Here is a 16,945-nt window from a genome sequence, read left to right as displayed (position 1 = left end):
TAAATCAGAACAAGTGTCAGTTCGAAGGTATCCTTATTATACTATTGCCCATCAAATATACCTTCTCAAATCAGAGCCGCTTATACACAATATTTTACCTGAAGATTAAGTCAACAGTTTCTGTTATTTCATGTTATTTCTTCCTAAAAAACGTACATAGTTATTTCTTGCATTTTCCTTCCAATAAGTTACGAAAATTTCATTGTTTCAGTGAACAGTCGTAAGATGTCAACAGCTGGTATACTCCTCTCGTCAGAAATATCCCTTTGCAGAGTTCTCATTCTCTCAAACAATACAAATCATTCATAATCTTTCATTCTTGTTCTTTCATACAGGATAGATTGATAGTAAAAGATTAATAGATAAACAGGTTAGTCAAAGATTATGAAACAGTACTGAAAATTAAAATCGGAAGGATATACTGTAACGGCTGGGGCACCTATTCTCGCCAAAAATATATTTACTAAAGATCAGTAAACCCCCTAGGGCCTTATTCCGTGAAAATTTTAATGTGTGATAAGTGATGAAGACCTCGCGATTTATGTGTTCGTATTGTCTCAAGTTCCACAGCGTTTGCGTGTGCAATGCGTCGTATACCGAAGGGTCCTTCATGCACCAAGAAAAACTTCCTACTCAAATACTTTCTCTTATGAGATAGTCGATGTGATCTAACCAATACATTTTGACCCACTTGTAAATTCTTGACGTTGACTCGTGGACTATGCAGCTTCTTTCTTCTGTCTGCAGCTTTCTTGATGTTCTGTAATGCTTTACTTACCACTTCATGGTGTCTTCAATGTGCTGTGCAGAGAAGACTACTAATTGTTCTAATTCTTGCAAAAGAGCTTGGAATACCTCGAAGTCATCTTTGCACCTACCTGCCAAAATTATGTGGCGTAATCGGATCGGCAGCTTTGTCAAACAGATACAAATTAATTCCGACTGACTGTATGGATTCGTTAAATATCTGTTCATGGGCATCATGTTTTAAAAATATTGCACTGGAGTTGAAAATTTCGACTGCTCATAACTTTGCATTATAATGATGTAATGTTTTACACGATCTTGTGTAGTCTCTGACCAGTAAGCAGATAAGAATGCGTGATAAAAATCACCATATGTGTGACATTCACGTACTATGGAGCGCATTCTTGTTGCAGGCTCTCCTTCAAAATAACTACAAATGAATTCCAGTTTGTGGCCAATAGGCCATGTTGGTGGTAAAGAATAGACATATTGTTGTAACCCCTAACGACGGTGGATTTCATGACTAGCATTCAGAAAAATTTTAAATTTCCTAACTTTGAGAAAATGCTTATAGTCAAACTCGTCCATTTTCTTAGCGGATGAGTTTTCTTATACAGCATGACTCACGTTCCCTTCATTACGTCCCGCAAACGTGTCATATCCACGAGAAAAGTGGTCGGCATTTCCATAATTAACGCGCTCATTGTTGTTACCATTTTGGTAATTATCGGATCTACCCATGTCATTGCTGCGTTCGGTCTTTTCTTCGATGCTGGCAAGCTGTTCCTTTATGTTTTTTACGTCACGTTTGTTTTGCTGATTGTCATCTGCCCTTGTTTAAAACGTTGCAGAGACTGAAATTCTTCAGTATCCGCGATCGGTACCGGCTGAGTGTCATCTGACCTCGTAACTAACCAGCTACTCAGTTCCCTCACTTTCATGGATAATTCATCTACCTGTTTAGCTACTATCGTTAATTGAGTTTCTATCTTTGAAACTTTATTGGTGGTCTGTAATTGCAATGACTCAACATTTTTCGCTAATTCCTCTACTTGCAGTTCTTGTTGTGACGTCTGTCATTTCACTTCAACAATATCAACATTTTGTATGTGATCAAGTACCCTGAAACAATGTCAGATTATCATTAATTTCGTTCTGAAGCGATTTGAAATTCTTTGCATTATTGTCTTAAAATTCAGTGAGTTTACTCTTAAATTCAGTGAGTTTACTCTTTTGTCTGTTATTAAATTCAGTGCGTTTACTCAGTAATAATTGTAAAACATCATTACTAGGGACAGGGAGTACAACGTTACTGTTCTCTGTTAAAGCAGAAGCAGTACCTGCAATTCCACTAACAGAAGGAAAGGCAAAATTACTCCGCTCTACCGGAGTGGCAACGAGATCTGAATTTCCACCAAAAGTGGGGAAAACAAAATTACTCTGCACTTTTGAGGCGGAAGCAACCCTGGAATTTCTCATAATGCGTTCTGTTTGCGTTACTGTATTGTCATCTCCTAAGTAGCGTGTAGCACATAGTAGTTCATCAAACATTGTTGGCAAATGATCACCTACATTCTGATTCTACGCAATATTGTTCGAAAATTCCCGGATCTCAATATTCTCAAAAGAATTTTCTACTCTCTGATCCGAAATTTCGGAAACTGCATTTGAAACCGCTCCTACATTCATGTTCGCAACCGTATCTACATTCGCGTTTGCAGTAGCATCTGCATTATTTTCCATTTTATTTCGTGATCGCGTCCTCATTGTCGCAATACGAACGAAAACGTCACTAAATACACCGCTATCCTAAAAATACCACTGTTAAATTAATTATTACACAATGCACCAATAAATTCAACGACAAAACTGCTGAAATAAAATTTTGTGATAATACAAAGCAGTGCGCAAGTGATCAAAATACTGTGCCTCCACTAATGATTACTGTTGCGTAAGCCTGCAGTTGGCAGTAGAAAGACGAAGCATATCTAACTACGACTCATCCAAAAAAAAAACGTATCCTGGCAGGGTCGAGAGGAGAAAGTTGCGAGCTCTATCTTCTTATCTCGTGCTTTCTATTGAAAAACTCGTGCTTGTACACTTGTTAACTTTACTATTACAGAGATCGCCAAAACTTTATTTTTTGTTATTGGTCCTGTGCGCAACAAATAACTTACTTGGTCTTTCTGCTGCCACTGCTTGATCTGCTGCATTCCATTATTTAACAAATACATAAAAAACCTATTATTCATGCTAAGTGCAAAGCACATTCTGTATGGCCACTACTGCTGTTGCTGCGGCTGCTTACTGTGTTGTTGTTGTGGTCTTCAGTCCTGAGACTGGTTTGATGCAACTCTCCATGCTACTCTATCCTGTGCAAGCTTCTTCATCTCCCAGTACCTACTGCAACCTACATCCTTCTGAATCTGCTTAGTGTATTCATCTCTTGGTCTCCCTCTACGATTTTTACCCTCCACGCTGCCCTCCAATGCTAAATTTGTGATCCCTTGATGCCTCAAAACATGTCCTACTAACCGATCCCTTCTTCCAGTCAAGTTGTGCCACAGACTTCTCTTCTCCCCAATCCTATTCAATACCTCCTCATTAGTTACGTGGTCTACCCGCCTTATCTTCAGCATTCTTCTGTAGCACCACATTTCGAAAGCTTCTATTCTCTTCCTGTCCAAACTAGTTATCGTCCATGTTTCGCTTCCATACATGGCTACACTCCATACAAATACTTTCAGAAACGACTTCCTGACACTTAAATCTATACTCGATGTTAACAACTTCCTCTTCTTCAGAAACGATTTCCTTGCCATTGCCAGTCTACATTTTGTATCCTCTCTACTTCGACCATCATCAGTTATTTTACTCCCTAAATAGCAAAACTCCTTTGCTACTTTAAGTGTCTCATTTCCTAATCTAATTCCCTCAGCATCGCCATACTTAATTCGACTACATTCCATTATCCTCGTTTTGCTTTTGTCGATGTTCATCTTATATCCTCCTTTCAAGACACTGTCCATTCCGTACAACTGCTCTTCCTAGTCCTTTGCTGTCTCTGACAGAATTACAATGTCGTCGGCGAATCTCAAAGTTCTTACTTCTTCTCCATGAATTTTAATACCTACTCCGAATTTTTCTTTTGTTTCCTTTACTGCGTGCTCAATATACAGATTGAATAACATCGGGGAGAGGCTACAACCCTGTCTCACTCCTTTCCCAACCACTGCTTCCCTTTCATGCCCCTCGACTCTTATAACTGCCATCTGGTTCCTGTACAAATTGTAAATAGCCTTTCGCTCCCTGTATTTTACCCCTGCCACCTTCAGAATTTGAAAGAGAGTATTCCCGTCAACATTGTCAAAAGCTTTCTCTAAGTCTACAAATGCTAGAAACGTAGGTTTGCCTTTTCTTAATCTTTCTTCTAAGATAAGTCGTATGGTTAGTATTGCCTCACGTGTTCCTACATTTCTACGGAATCCAAACTGATCTTCCCCGAGGTCCGCCTCTACCAGTTTTTCCATTCGTCTGTAAAGAATTCGCGTTAGGATTTTGCAGCTGTGTCTTATTAAACTGATAGTTCGGTAATTTTCACATCCGTCAACACCTGCTTTCTTTGGGATTGGAATTATTATATTCTTCTTGAAGTCTGAGGGTATTTGACCTGTCTCATACATCTTGCTCACCAGATGGTGCAGTTTTGTCATGACTGGCTCTCCCAAGGCCATCAAACTCTTCACGCAGCATTATATCTCCCATTTCGTCTTCATCTACATCCTCTTCCATTTCCATAATATTGTCCTCAAGTACATCGCCCTTGTATAAACCCTCTATATACTCCTTCCACCTTTCTGCCTTCCCTTCTTTGCTTAGAACTGGGTTGCCATCTGAGCTCTTGATATTCATACAAGTGGTTCTCTTCTCTCCAACGGTCTCCTTAATTTTGTTGTAGGCAGTATCTATCTTACCCCTAGTGAGACAAGCCTCTACATCCTTACATTTGTCCTCTAGCCATCCCTGCTTAGCCATTTTGCACTTCCTGTCGATCTCATTTTTGAGACGTTTGTATTCCTTTTTGCCTGATTCATTTACTGCATTTTTATATTTTCTCCTTTCATCAATTAAATTCAATATTTCTTCTGTTACCCAAGGATTTCTATTAGCCCTCGTCTTTTTACCTACTTGATCGTCTGCTGCCTTCACTACTTCATCCCTCAGAGCTACCCATTCTTTTTCTACTGTATTTCTTTCCCCCATTCCTGTCAATTGTTCCCTTATACTCTCCCGGAAACTCTCTACAACCTCTGGTTCTTTCAGTTTATCGAGGTCCCATCTCCTTAAATTCCCACCTTTTTGCAGTTTCTGCAGTTCATAACCAATAGATTGTGGTCAGAATCCACATCTGCCCCTGGAAATGTCTTACAATTTAAAACCTGGTTCCTAAATCTCTGTCTTACCATTATATAATCTATCTGATACCTTTTAGTATCTCCAGGATTCTTCCAGGTATACAACCTTCTTTTATGATTCTTCAACCAAGTGTTAGCTATGATTAAGTTATGCTCTGTGCAACATTCTACAAGGCGGCTTCCTCTTTCATTTCTTCTCCCCAATCCATATTCACCTACTACGTTTCCTTCTCTCCCTTTTCCTACTGACGAATTCCAGTCACCCATGACTATTAAATTTTCGTCTCCTTTCACTACCTGAATAATTTCTTTTATCTCGTAATACATTTCATCAATTTCTTCATCATCTGCAGAGCTAGTTGGCATATAAACGTGTACTACTGTAGTAGGCTTGGGCTTTGTGTCTATCTTGGCCACAATAATGCGTTCACTATGCTGTTTGTAGTAGCTAACCCGCACTCCTATTTTTTTATTCATTATTAAACCTACTCCTGCATTGCTCCTATTTGATTTTGTATTTGTAACCCTGTAATCACCTGACCAAAAGTTTTGTTCCTCCTGCCACCGAACTTCACTAATTCCCACTATATCTAACTTTAACCTATCCATTTCCCTTTTTTAAATTTCCTAAGCTACCTGCCCGATTAAGGGATCTGACATTCCACGCTCCGATCCGTAGAACGCCAGTTTTCTTTCTCCTGATAACGACGTCTTCTTGAGTAGTTCCCGCCAGGAGATACGAATGGGGGACTATTTTACCTCCGGAATATTTTACCCAAGAGGACGCCATCATCATTTAATCATGCAATAAAGCTGCATGCCCTCGGGAAAAATTACGGCTGTAGTTTCCCCTTGCTTTCAGCCGTTCACAGTACCAGCACAGCAAGGCCGTTTTGGTTAATGTTACAAGGCCAGATCAGTCGATCATCCAGACTGTTGCCCCTGCAACTACTGAAAAGGCTGTTGTCCATCTTCAGGAACCACGCGTTTGTCTGGCCTCTCAACAGATACCCCTCCGTTGTGGTTGCAACTACGGTACGGCTATCTGTATCGCTGAGGCACGCAAGCCTCCCCACCAACGGCAAGGTCCATGGTTCATGGGAAGGGGGGGGGGGGTGCTGCTTACTACAACTACATATAATTCAAGAGAAAGGGTTTGGTCAAATCTAAACTCGATAAATGGTAACCCAAACAAAAAACTATATACTGAAAGCGATTCTTTCTCATTCAATTAGCAAAACGATAGAAGCTCTTTGAACAATCGCTCTGTTTGTAAATCTGCCTCCAGTGACATTAAAGCAATATTACAAATTAATCAAACTCTTGACACAGACTGAAATACTTCTTTATTGAATACATAGTGAAACAATTCCCTGACAATTACAAAAGAAATCAGTGACAAAAATTAATACTTAATCTAACAGTGGTTTCTCCGTAAGAATTCAACTCCAATCATTATCAAAATTACCGTCTGCTGCAACGCACATACACAAATCCTTTTCTTTAAATTAATAAGCGCGTTGCAAATTATAAAAAGTATCAACTCAATACCAAATCCTGTGTCGCTGCTGGCGGACACGGCAGTATGGCAGCTCGGCGGCGATCCCTCGCCAACACACGTGCGCACCACAGTAGGCGGGCTCCTACACTGGCCTCCAAATTGCTATTAGTTAATCCGTGTGCTGCGAAGCGCGATAACAATATTTTAGATTCCAGATCTTGTATATGCGCGCTGTAGCCAACCTTTAAATCCTAAGAGAGTATTGCCAACTCTCAATTATACCAACTGAGACATTATACCATTAATAAGAGCTAAATTCGCGTATGGATAGCACTGCCAATGAAAATATGTCAATAAGACAGAAACGCAGGAATATAAAGCAAACAAAATGGTGCACAAATAATTCCTTTCCCGAACTAATGTAGTTTCTCCAGGCACTTCCACAAAAAAATACAAAGATAAAACACTACTCATTACACACCTTTTCCTTTGCTTACTAACCAGTACTTTCAGCAGCCCACAGGAAATAAGCAATTTGTCATGAAATACTTACGTTAAGAGTTCACAGATCTGCAAGAATATATTTTTTGAAAGTTTTTTGAAATGTGATAACTGCCTTTTACTGACTTTTATGTACTTTTCCGCGCTGATTTCAAAAATGAGATCAATTTTTTTCTATCAGATTTTCTCACAAAATAGGTAGTATTTTTGGGTATAATAACAAAATTTAACCAATTTATCAAATTTTCTCCAACGTTACGAAATGTTATTTATAAATCCTGTTCTAAACTACATTTCCAGTACACTTCCATTTCTCGTTAATCTCATAAGTCCTTATAATCTGGCATTCGCTTTCTGTCGAAGTTTCTTTTATTGTTTTTCCGGCTGTGGACTCGTTGAGGATCATCTCTTTTTATCATCCAGCAGTAGTCCGCTACCATGTTGATGTTCCGTTTTCCTTGATATCTTCTTTCCATTTCTTTGATGTCTCGGTGGAACCTTTAGCCCTACTCTTTACTGGCATCACCAAGGTTTGCAGGGAGATAGTCAAGATGTGAGTGGAGAAAATGAACTTTAACTGTCACGTTACAGCCCAGCTTCTTAAAGATGTCGAGCATGTCTGCGGCGATTGTCTTGTAGTCTGGACTTCTTTTGTTTCCTAGGAACCAGTAACAACTAATTTAAAATTTGTCTATGCTGCCTTTTCCTTGTTTACATTTTGTCCACAAAGTTGGGATTTGTCATTAGTTTTCTAATGTCTGGTCTGACAAAATTCCTTCCTTTAGCTTTGCCTCAGATAAACCAGGAAACCGTCCACAAAGATATCTGAAACACTCCCCTTCTTTTGGCAATGCCTTAACAAATTGTTTCATCAGCCCCAACTTACTGTGACATGGTGGAATTAACAACTTTTTGGGATCCACGAGGCTTTTCCTGTCACAATTTGTAACCGCTACCTGTAAGGTTTTCCTCTAGGGCCAAGATTTTTTTATGTAGCGTTGCGTTCTGTCTCTACTGTCCCATTCACAGAGAAAGCAAGGGAACTTTGTATAGCCACTTCGTTATCCAAGCAACATTGAAATCACTTTTAAGTCACCACATAGTGTTCTGAATAGCAGAGATAGCTTAAAACCAGTTCAAGGTTTTCGTAACATTCTATTAAGTGAACGGAGTGTCCAACTGGTATAGAAGCATACTTATTGCCATTGTGTGGAAGTACTCCTTTAAGGCTTCTTTTTGAAGAATCAATAAAAAGTCTCCACGCATCAGGAGCATATTCTGTTTTGAAATGTGCTATAAGTCCAGGAACATCACTGTACACACCAGGTCACCTTCTTGAGAGAAGAATGATACAAACTGCTTTTCCCTCGATCGATACCAAGAAAAGGATGTACCCAGAGCCAACATATGTTTATCTACAATCTAGACCCTGAAACCTCTGCCGATTGTTCAGAAAGGCCTAGGTCTCTAACAAAATCGTTCAGTTCAGATTGTGAGAATGGAATGGGATCGGTTGTGCCAGGATCGTAGCAATTTCTGTCTTCTTCACTGTCACCTTGGTGAGCCAATGGGTCGTGATCAAGTACATCATCCAAAGAATCTGGAGGAGATCGTATTGGTACTTGAGGCCCGTGAGGAACAGGGAAAATAGCTGAATGTTAGGGTAAGAAATAACCTTTTTGATTTTCAAATTGAAACTTTTTACGGTGGAGGAACAAAAATAGCAGTCATCACTATGGTTTTCGGGCTCCCTGGAAATCATTGGTACTCCAAAACGTAAGGACTACTTTTTACGTTGAAATAATTGCCTCAGTTCTTCATCACATAGTGAACAAACTTTATGTGGGCCCCAAGGCTTATCTTGATCGCCAAACTTTATACCAAAATAGGCGAAATATACTTTTTCAACAAAATCGGAAATGTTTCTTTGTTGCTTTTCAACGGTATAGTTACCACAAATGTAGCAGAAGCAATCTGGCGAGTTTATACATCCTCTGGTAGCCATTGCCCATAAAACAACTTCACAACACAAGAAAACAGTCACTACTTTAAAGCCCTAGTAACAACAACACGTGAACAGCACACAGTGAAGAGGTACTGTGAACTGAAGGTCAATAGCAGAAGCTCACTGCTTAGTGATGGCGGGGGAAGGGGCAGCGTGCTAGACAGTCACTGACATGGAAATACTGCTGGTTTCTCCTAATTACTCTTTATTTTACGTATATCTAGTTTAACAAAGGCTAAATAACAGTTTATGGAGATCCTAAAACCAAAATTCAAACTCACTAGAGTGCTGAAATATTGAAAAAGCTCAAACTAGAGAAGCAGTTTGTGAAATAACTGTACGTGACGGAATTTTGTCACTATTTTTCCCGAAATCAGCGTTGAAAACACTATAATCAGATTTAAGGGTGTTGATGATGATCATTATGTTTTGCTATGAGGATATTTATCAAATGATGTTAATATCATGCTACATGCTGATACTATAAAAATTTTTGAAATGAATGATTACTTCTCTATGAGATTTACAAAGGGTGAAGTGAAATTCGTGCACTCGGGCTTTGCAGCGCGACTCCTCACACGCCAGCGATAAAAAAATGTCTGTCACAAAATTTCGTCTGGCGAGCACATTCGGCAGAAGAAGGAAGTTAAAGACTAGCAATCTGGCAACGCTGTAACCACATGTATGGTAACTACCTCTGTTAGCACATCTTCGTTGTGCTGTACAGTTGGTGCAGTGGTTTAGAGTTTTGGGTTAGCGTGCAGGAAGTCGATGGTTCGATCCTCTGTTGGGGGACATTTTTTTATTTGCTAATTTCATTCTGCATTTCATACTGAAATATAGAACGTTTCTAATGTCACATGTATTCTAAATTTACAACATTTTCTAACGCTAAACATAACAAATACGTGGTTAGACAAATAAGAAGTAGACACTCCAAACAAGTGACCTGTCATAGGATAGAATAACTACAAAAGCAATGTAAATTTTGAGATTCTAAAGATGATAGCACAGCAGAAAATCACAACATCTATTGTCATTTATACTACATGTAATATGAAACTTCGTGGCAGATTAAAACTGTGTGCCCGACCGAGACTCGAACTCGGGACCTTTGCCTTTCGCGGGCAAGTGCTCTACCAACTGAGCTACCGAAGCACGACTCACGCCCGGTACTCACAGCTCTACTTCTGCCAGTACCTCGTCTCCTACCTTCCAAACTTTACAGAAGCTCTCCTCGCAGGAGAGGTCCCGAGTTCGAGTCTCGGTCGGGCACACAGTTTTAATCTGCCAGGAAGTTTCATATCAGCGCACACTCCGCTGCAGAGTGAAAATCTCATTCTGGATACATGTAATATGATTGCTCAGATGTCACACATTAGCCACCAGTGACTATAATAATGCCCTAATTAATGACTACATGACCTTCACAACAGAATATGTTGTCCTCAGAACAGATGCTAAAAGTGACCTCCTTGAATGTCCAAACATTGCACAACCTGCCGGATCATACAGCTCTGGACCCTTCAGAGCAAAGCTGCATACACAGTAAAAAGAGCAGTACGAACACGTGCTACTAATTCTTCCACATTCGTAGGTGTAGTAGAGTACACATGCTCCTTCAGGTGTTCCCACTGGAAGAAATCCCGGGGATTTAGGTCAGCTGAACGCGGTGGCCATACAATTGGACCTCCACGTCCGAGTCATTTCCTTGAAATGTTCTATCCAAATACTGTCGCACATTAATTCCAGACTGTGGAGGTGCACCACCATGTCGGAACCATATCGTCTGCCGAACATGTAGTTGAACATCTTCCAGCACGTCAGACAATTTGAGAAGAATGCATGATACCTTCGTGCAGTCAACCAGTCAGACAACGTGTTGGGGCTATACCACCATAACACCGGTCGCCCAGTATTCCGTCCCAGACTGAAATTGATATCCACTGTCACAGATGACGTGTAGGTTAACCTCACACCAGTGCTAGGCATTGTTCATACTGAAGAACCCTCACGAGTGAATGCCGCTTCATCCGACCATATTATGGTGTCCACGAAGCCATTGTTTGCTTCCTGTTGTTGTTGGAACCACTGACAGATTGCATCCTCTGATGGCGATCTGCAGGATGCAGGTGTTGCGTGATAGCATAAAGATAGGGGTGCAGTCCATTCACGTGCAACATGTTAACGACTGTGCACGCAGCTGCCTTTCTATGCTACGCGTACTTCGCTGAGATTCTTGGTGTAAGACTCCAGAATAGCTTCGTCAGTAGCTGGAGTACGGCGAGTCCGAGGACGACCTCTGTCACACGATGGTACTTGGGGAGAACATGACTTCTAAAGGCGCAGCTCTAGACGACGAAAGACATCTTTATCTGGATGGCGTCGACGAACATATCTAGCAGCATATTCACAAGCGACAACACAAGCCCAGTTATCAGATGCACCAAGGACCAGAAGCATATCCAAATATTCAACGTTTGTGTATGCCATACGTCTGCCACATTGGTTTAGAGGTTTACAATGTGAAAATCCGATACATGTACGCATGTACATTGGAGTCTGTCATGGGCGCGTTACTCCGATCACAACTAGTCTCTGTCTGGTGGACAGCACATACAGTATAAACACGCCATCAGTCCTGCGCGCTGTTCCGCCTAGCGTGCATTACCCCTCTGACAGATATTGTTCTACATGATTCATCCCGACACCGCTAATTGTGGACTGTTCCGTTTCGAATTACACTTTCCCTAACGGTCATAGCCGTTACGTTTCCACAATCCCATCGATATAATAATAATAACAATAATAATGCATTGAGATATGTACTAAACAGCACCCATTTACCAGAATCAATGTTGAAAGGCATAATTAGTGGGACTGTGGTGATAACACAAGCAAATATTAACCGAGTTTGGACATTGTTTGCAACGTAAGGCCTTAACGAAATGTAATGGACCTGAATGATGCAAGAATAATAGTTGGTACTAACCTATGGGACCATTGGAAAAGGGTAAAGAGAAAACAGGTTTCACATCTACTAGATGAGGTGGTGCCAATAAATTCACGCCCACGCCGTGGAAAGGGCTTCTTTAAAAGCTGACCAAGCTTCCATGTCTACGATTGAAGTATGTAAGTGCAAATGTGTTCTAGAGGACCCTCTGCAATCACTGTTGACGATTAAGATCCCAGATGTCGTACCACCTGGACTACATTTACCAAATAAAAAACATGTGCATCAACCCAGGATCGAACCATATATTTCCTGCATGCTAACCAAAAACACTATCCACTGCACCAACTGTACACAGAGGTAGTTACAATACATGTGATTACAGTGTTACCAGATTGCCACTCTTTAACGTCCATTTTCTGCCGGATGTACTCGCCGACAAAATTTTGTGATAGACGCTTTTTTATCGCTGGCATGTGAGGAGTCCCGAGTGCACGAATTTCGCTTCACCCTGTATAATGATGACACTCTTTTATGATGTTTTATAATGTGTATGTATGTACAATATTTCAAGGTTCACTTGTTTAACTTGTTGTGGACACTGGTTAGGACTGACTTTGAGGAAAGTGACTAGATATAATGCACTTCTTACATTGATTTTCTTCTGATGACCTGTAGATGGTGATATTTTTTATGCTTCTAATATGTGCCTTTCGCATTGACAGCCTTATATCTAACTGCACTTTAGGGGTACAACAATCTTCAGTATTCATTCTCATCCTTGTATGATTTACGTTAATGCACTAGTATAATATTCTTATGGTTAATAGGCCTTTGTGCATGTCTGTTATTTTACCACTACTTCAGCTTAGCAATGTGATCACAAATTTTCTTCTCCATTATTTTGTCTTGACTAATGATGCATGACTGTGGACGCTTACAATTTATATTTTGCAGTTACATAGTGCAGTTTTCCTTAAAATAATATTATCTATATCCGAGTTGACATGGGCGTTTCCACATACCTGATCATTTAGGCTTCAAATATTTACCCATGGAAGAGCAACTATGCATTGTTGGCCTTAGCTCACCACTTATTATTTATCACTCATTTATCTTAGTGTTTACTATGTATGATGGGCCCTATGTTGCCACTTACCAATGAAAACTTTCACACCTTATAGTCATGTTTTATTATTGCCATAAGCTGCCACTTAGTGTACTATTTCATGTACTTTATTGCTATGATTTGCTATGCAATGTAGGCCTTAGCTTTACACATATTGTTTATCACTCATGCATGTTATCATTATGATCTGCTATGTATAACAGCCACATTTGCCACTTCAAGCATGTTATCGAGTCTCCTTCAGAAATTCACTGTATACATGTATAATTAAGATATTAGATACTATGCGATATAATTCTGTAAATACCAGTTAATCATTCCACTGTAATGCTGTCCATCCACAAGGTCATGGAATCATCAATCTTGCACACATCTGTAAAGTTGTGTGACGAGACCAATGACATGCTATGGACGATATTCTTCAATAAACCATGATCTGCGGTGATACCTGTCATTGCATCCAGAATTGGACCTACGAGACTTTGGTGTGTCAGATGGTTGAGCTATAATAGGTAGTATTGTTTACCACAGACATGATTGCAGATGTTCTAGATCACGACACACATCATCAATCGACTTTGTGTAATGAACCTCGAGTGAAATGAGTTATTATACTTACAATTCTGATGATGTGGTACAGCCACTGTTTATGGACACTTAATCTGCAGAGTGCATGAAATCAGACTCATCTTAAACCATGACTGACTTCTATCTCGATTTATTCCTTATTCCATTCTGTTTACCTTATATCCTTTGCTATGATACGCTTTGAACTGATATTTCTATATGGGACCATAGCCATATGTTGTTTGTGAGCCATACATCAATCTATTTGCCAATGTGAAATATTTTTCGAGAATAATAGTACACATGTGCACTACTTACAATGAATAGTGTAAATATTTTCATACATTTTCGATACTAACACATGATATAATGTCACTACTTTCTATCTTATAGGTATAATTTGTCTGTACAAAATATTTCGTAAATTTTAGACGATATTTTGGCAGTTGTGGTGCAACTGAGCACCACAGTCAGTCACTCTCTCTCAATTTTATAATCACTCATATGATAGAAACTACTGTATACATAGAAAAATCGTTTTATATACTATTCTACTTCAACAACACTTTTTCTGTTGCTTATTAAGAATTTGTAGGTTTGTCATGGCTACAAGGCACAACACCCCGCTCCAATTCTTGTCAGAATGGCTGTAGGGTTGTGAAATGGGTACACGTAATTATAATAGTAAATTTTAATGTATTATCGAGGAGCATAACAGATATATCGATTACAAAGATGTACGTGTGAAAGAATGCTGCGAGGCAGCCACCACATGTAACAAATACCTGTTGTTAGGTAGCGTGGTAGTAGGTAGTAGCTGCTCAGGAGTAGCACGCCAGAAGTAGTCGTGATGCGCCGGAATAGCCGGCACGGTAGCCCAGCGTGTTCGGTCAGAGGGCTGCTCGCCCTCAGTAATAAAAAAAACTGAGTAAAGGAACAAACGGTCAACTTGAACGGATATCTTGTAACGTCCACCCAGACCACGCTCAACGAACAATGTCGACAAAAAAAATGAGTGGGCAGTTATTGGTATTAAATATTCAGTGTAATAATTTTCAGTGTTGGGTATTAGTGATTTATGAAGAAATAGGATTTGAGGTAAAATTCATTAAGAAAAATTATCAAATTTTGATGAATAATCTGTCTCAATATTGTTGCATAGATCTACTCTAAGGTAGTCAGTATTCATGTATTTGTGCGCTTTTGCTGTACAACGAATTATAGTGAGACGAGCTTCTTATATAACCCCAAATTTCCTATTGTATTTTTTGTAAAGATGAATTGTTTGCCTAAATGTAATTTTTATGATATGCCTTAACAATTGCAAGGCAGTTTCACAATATATTAATAGGAGGGTTGGAACTTAAATGGTGGCTATTTCTGCGTCCAGAGGTAGTTGCGCAACAGTGTCGTCATGGATTTCTCTGCATCAGAAGTAGTGGCAATTATGGTCAGTATGCTGACGGTCTGTGAAACTCCACAGTCGTCGCACTGCCGCTGCGGATGTGTCTATCTTGGTGTGAACAACTGCATTTTCTGACTCACAGCGCGTAACGTGACAGTTCGATCTTCTTCTCCGTGGTGCTTGTCGCTAGGTACTGCTGAGATCCTGCATGGCATTGCGCATGTCGCTACCTAAACTATCGACATTATCTTTGTATGACTGTTGTGGGATCCCGGGCATTGCGGGCTGGAACATCTCCGAACAGTAAACCAGAGTCTCGATAGGACGCTGTGAAATTCCGGCATGTACTAACTGACCTTCTTACACCAACTATAACACAATCTTTTCACAAGCAGGCGACATTTATAAGCGATTTCTGAATGAGAAATTCTCTGCGTAATCCTTCCCTTTTACAGAATGTAGATGTCACTGATCCTAAATACTTGTTCCAGTTTCGCTTAAATGTTAATCATTTGCAAATCCGAGAATGTCATGCCAATTTGACGATTCATAAGTGTTCATTGGCCAGTTTAGGGAAAGGTATATTGGAAAACAGGTGTATATGTTGGTGATATTTTGCAATAGTGGCACAGAGCATTAGAAGGTGATCAGAATGTAGCACTGTCCCTCAAGTGCACATTAAGATTGATTATTGACCTATTTCGGATGGCAAGAATACATTACTAAATTTCAAAAAGGGGGTGAAGTTACCACCACTTTTTCACAGAAATTTGAAAAAGACTGATTTTATCCACATTACAAACTTGCTTGTTAATATTAGTTTTATAAATTTAATTGACTCTTTATTGCTGCATACCATTAGTAAATGGTTCGGTAGACGAGGTGCTACTTGTACGCAAAGCTACAAGCGGCGAACGAAATAAGGACACGAAAGCAGGGTAGTACAGGCAAAGCGGGCATTCCGATCAAAGTAGCTCAACTACAATCAAACTTTGGCTTTAATTTGAGGGAAAAATAGAACTGCTGTAAGAAAAAGTCGTTTCAATTTATAAAAACAGTATTTCTGTAGTTGCTGATGAAAACGACCATGCCAAAAAACTTGTTAGTAAACGATCCTTACCATTGGAAACCGGCTGTCCATGATTTGAGGTTGGGTACCACTTGCTGAATGTTTAACATCAAGGAGTATACTCTTTATAAGCCTTCGGCAATTATGGATGAATATCCATTGGTGTAAACCATTCAAAGCAAAGGATTTATAATGGCACGGTATTCCAGTTATTATATTGAAAGAAACACTACACGAGTTGCTACACATTCGCAATAAGGCCTCACAGCTGGCTACGAAACATTTATTCTATTATAAATCCCGTCATGGATCACTGATTGCTAAACTTCTATGGTCCGTGACTGGACATTTAAGAAACCACAAGCTTACTTTAAAAATCATACATACAAAATTCGACGTTTTAAGCATATTCTTTCACGTAAATGGGTCGAAACTACTTTGCTTGTGGACAGACAGAAACGTTTAAGACTTTATAGAACATGAAGTACACGAAAACGTTAAATATACGTGACCGAAAACTGATAAGTACATTATATACTATAAGAACGTATTAATGATATACGACAAAACATAATAGGAATATCCTCACGTTTGATGACGATCGATATTGTTTATGTATGTTTCATAAAGAATTTGTTACCGGTTTTCTACAT

General features: G+C 39.6%; 1 protein-coding gene across 1 annotated transcript in view; it reads left to right on the top strand.

Moving 5' to 3' along the window:
- LOC126474508 (ankyrin-1-like) overlaps positions 1–16,945 on the top strand; it is a 189,061-nt gene that overhangs the window by 148,984 nt on the left and 23,132 nt on the right. The gene's annotated exons all lie outside the window — the stretch shown is intronic.

Source organism: Schistocerca serialis, chromosome 4 (genome assembly GCF_023864345.2).
Source record: "Schistocerca serialis cubense isolate TAMUIC-IGC-003099 chromosome 4, iqSchSeri2.2, whole genome shotgun sequence".
Classification (NCBI taxonomy): domain Eukaryota; kingdom Metazoa; phylum Arthropoda; class Insecta; order Orthoptera; family Acrididae; genus Schistocerca; species Schistocerca serialis.
Note: the sequence above shows the minus strand (reverse complement) of the source record. Positions and strands in the feature narration are given on the sequence as shown.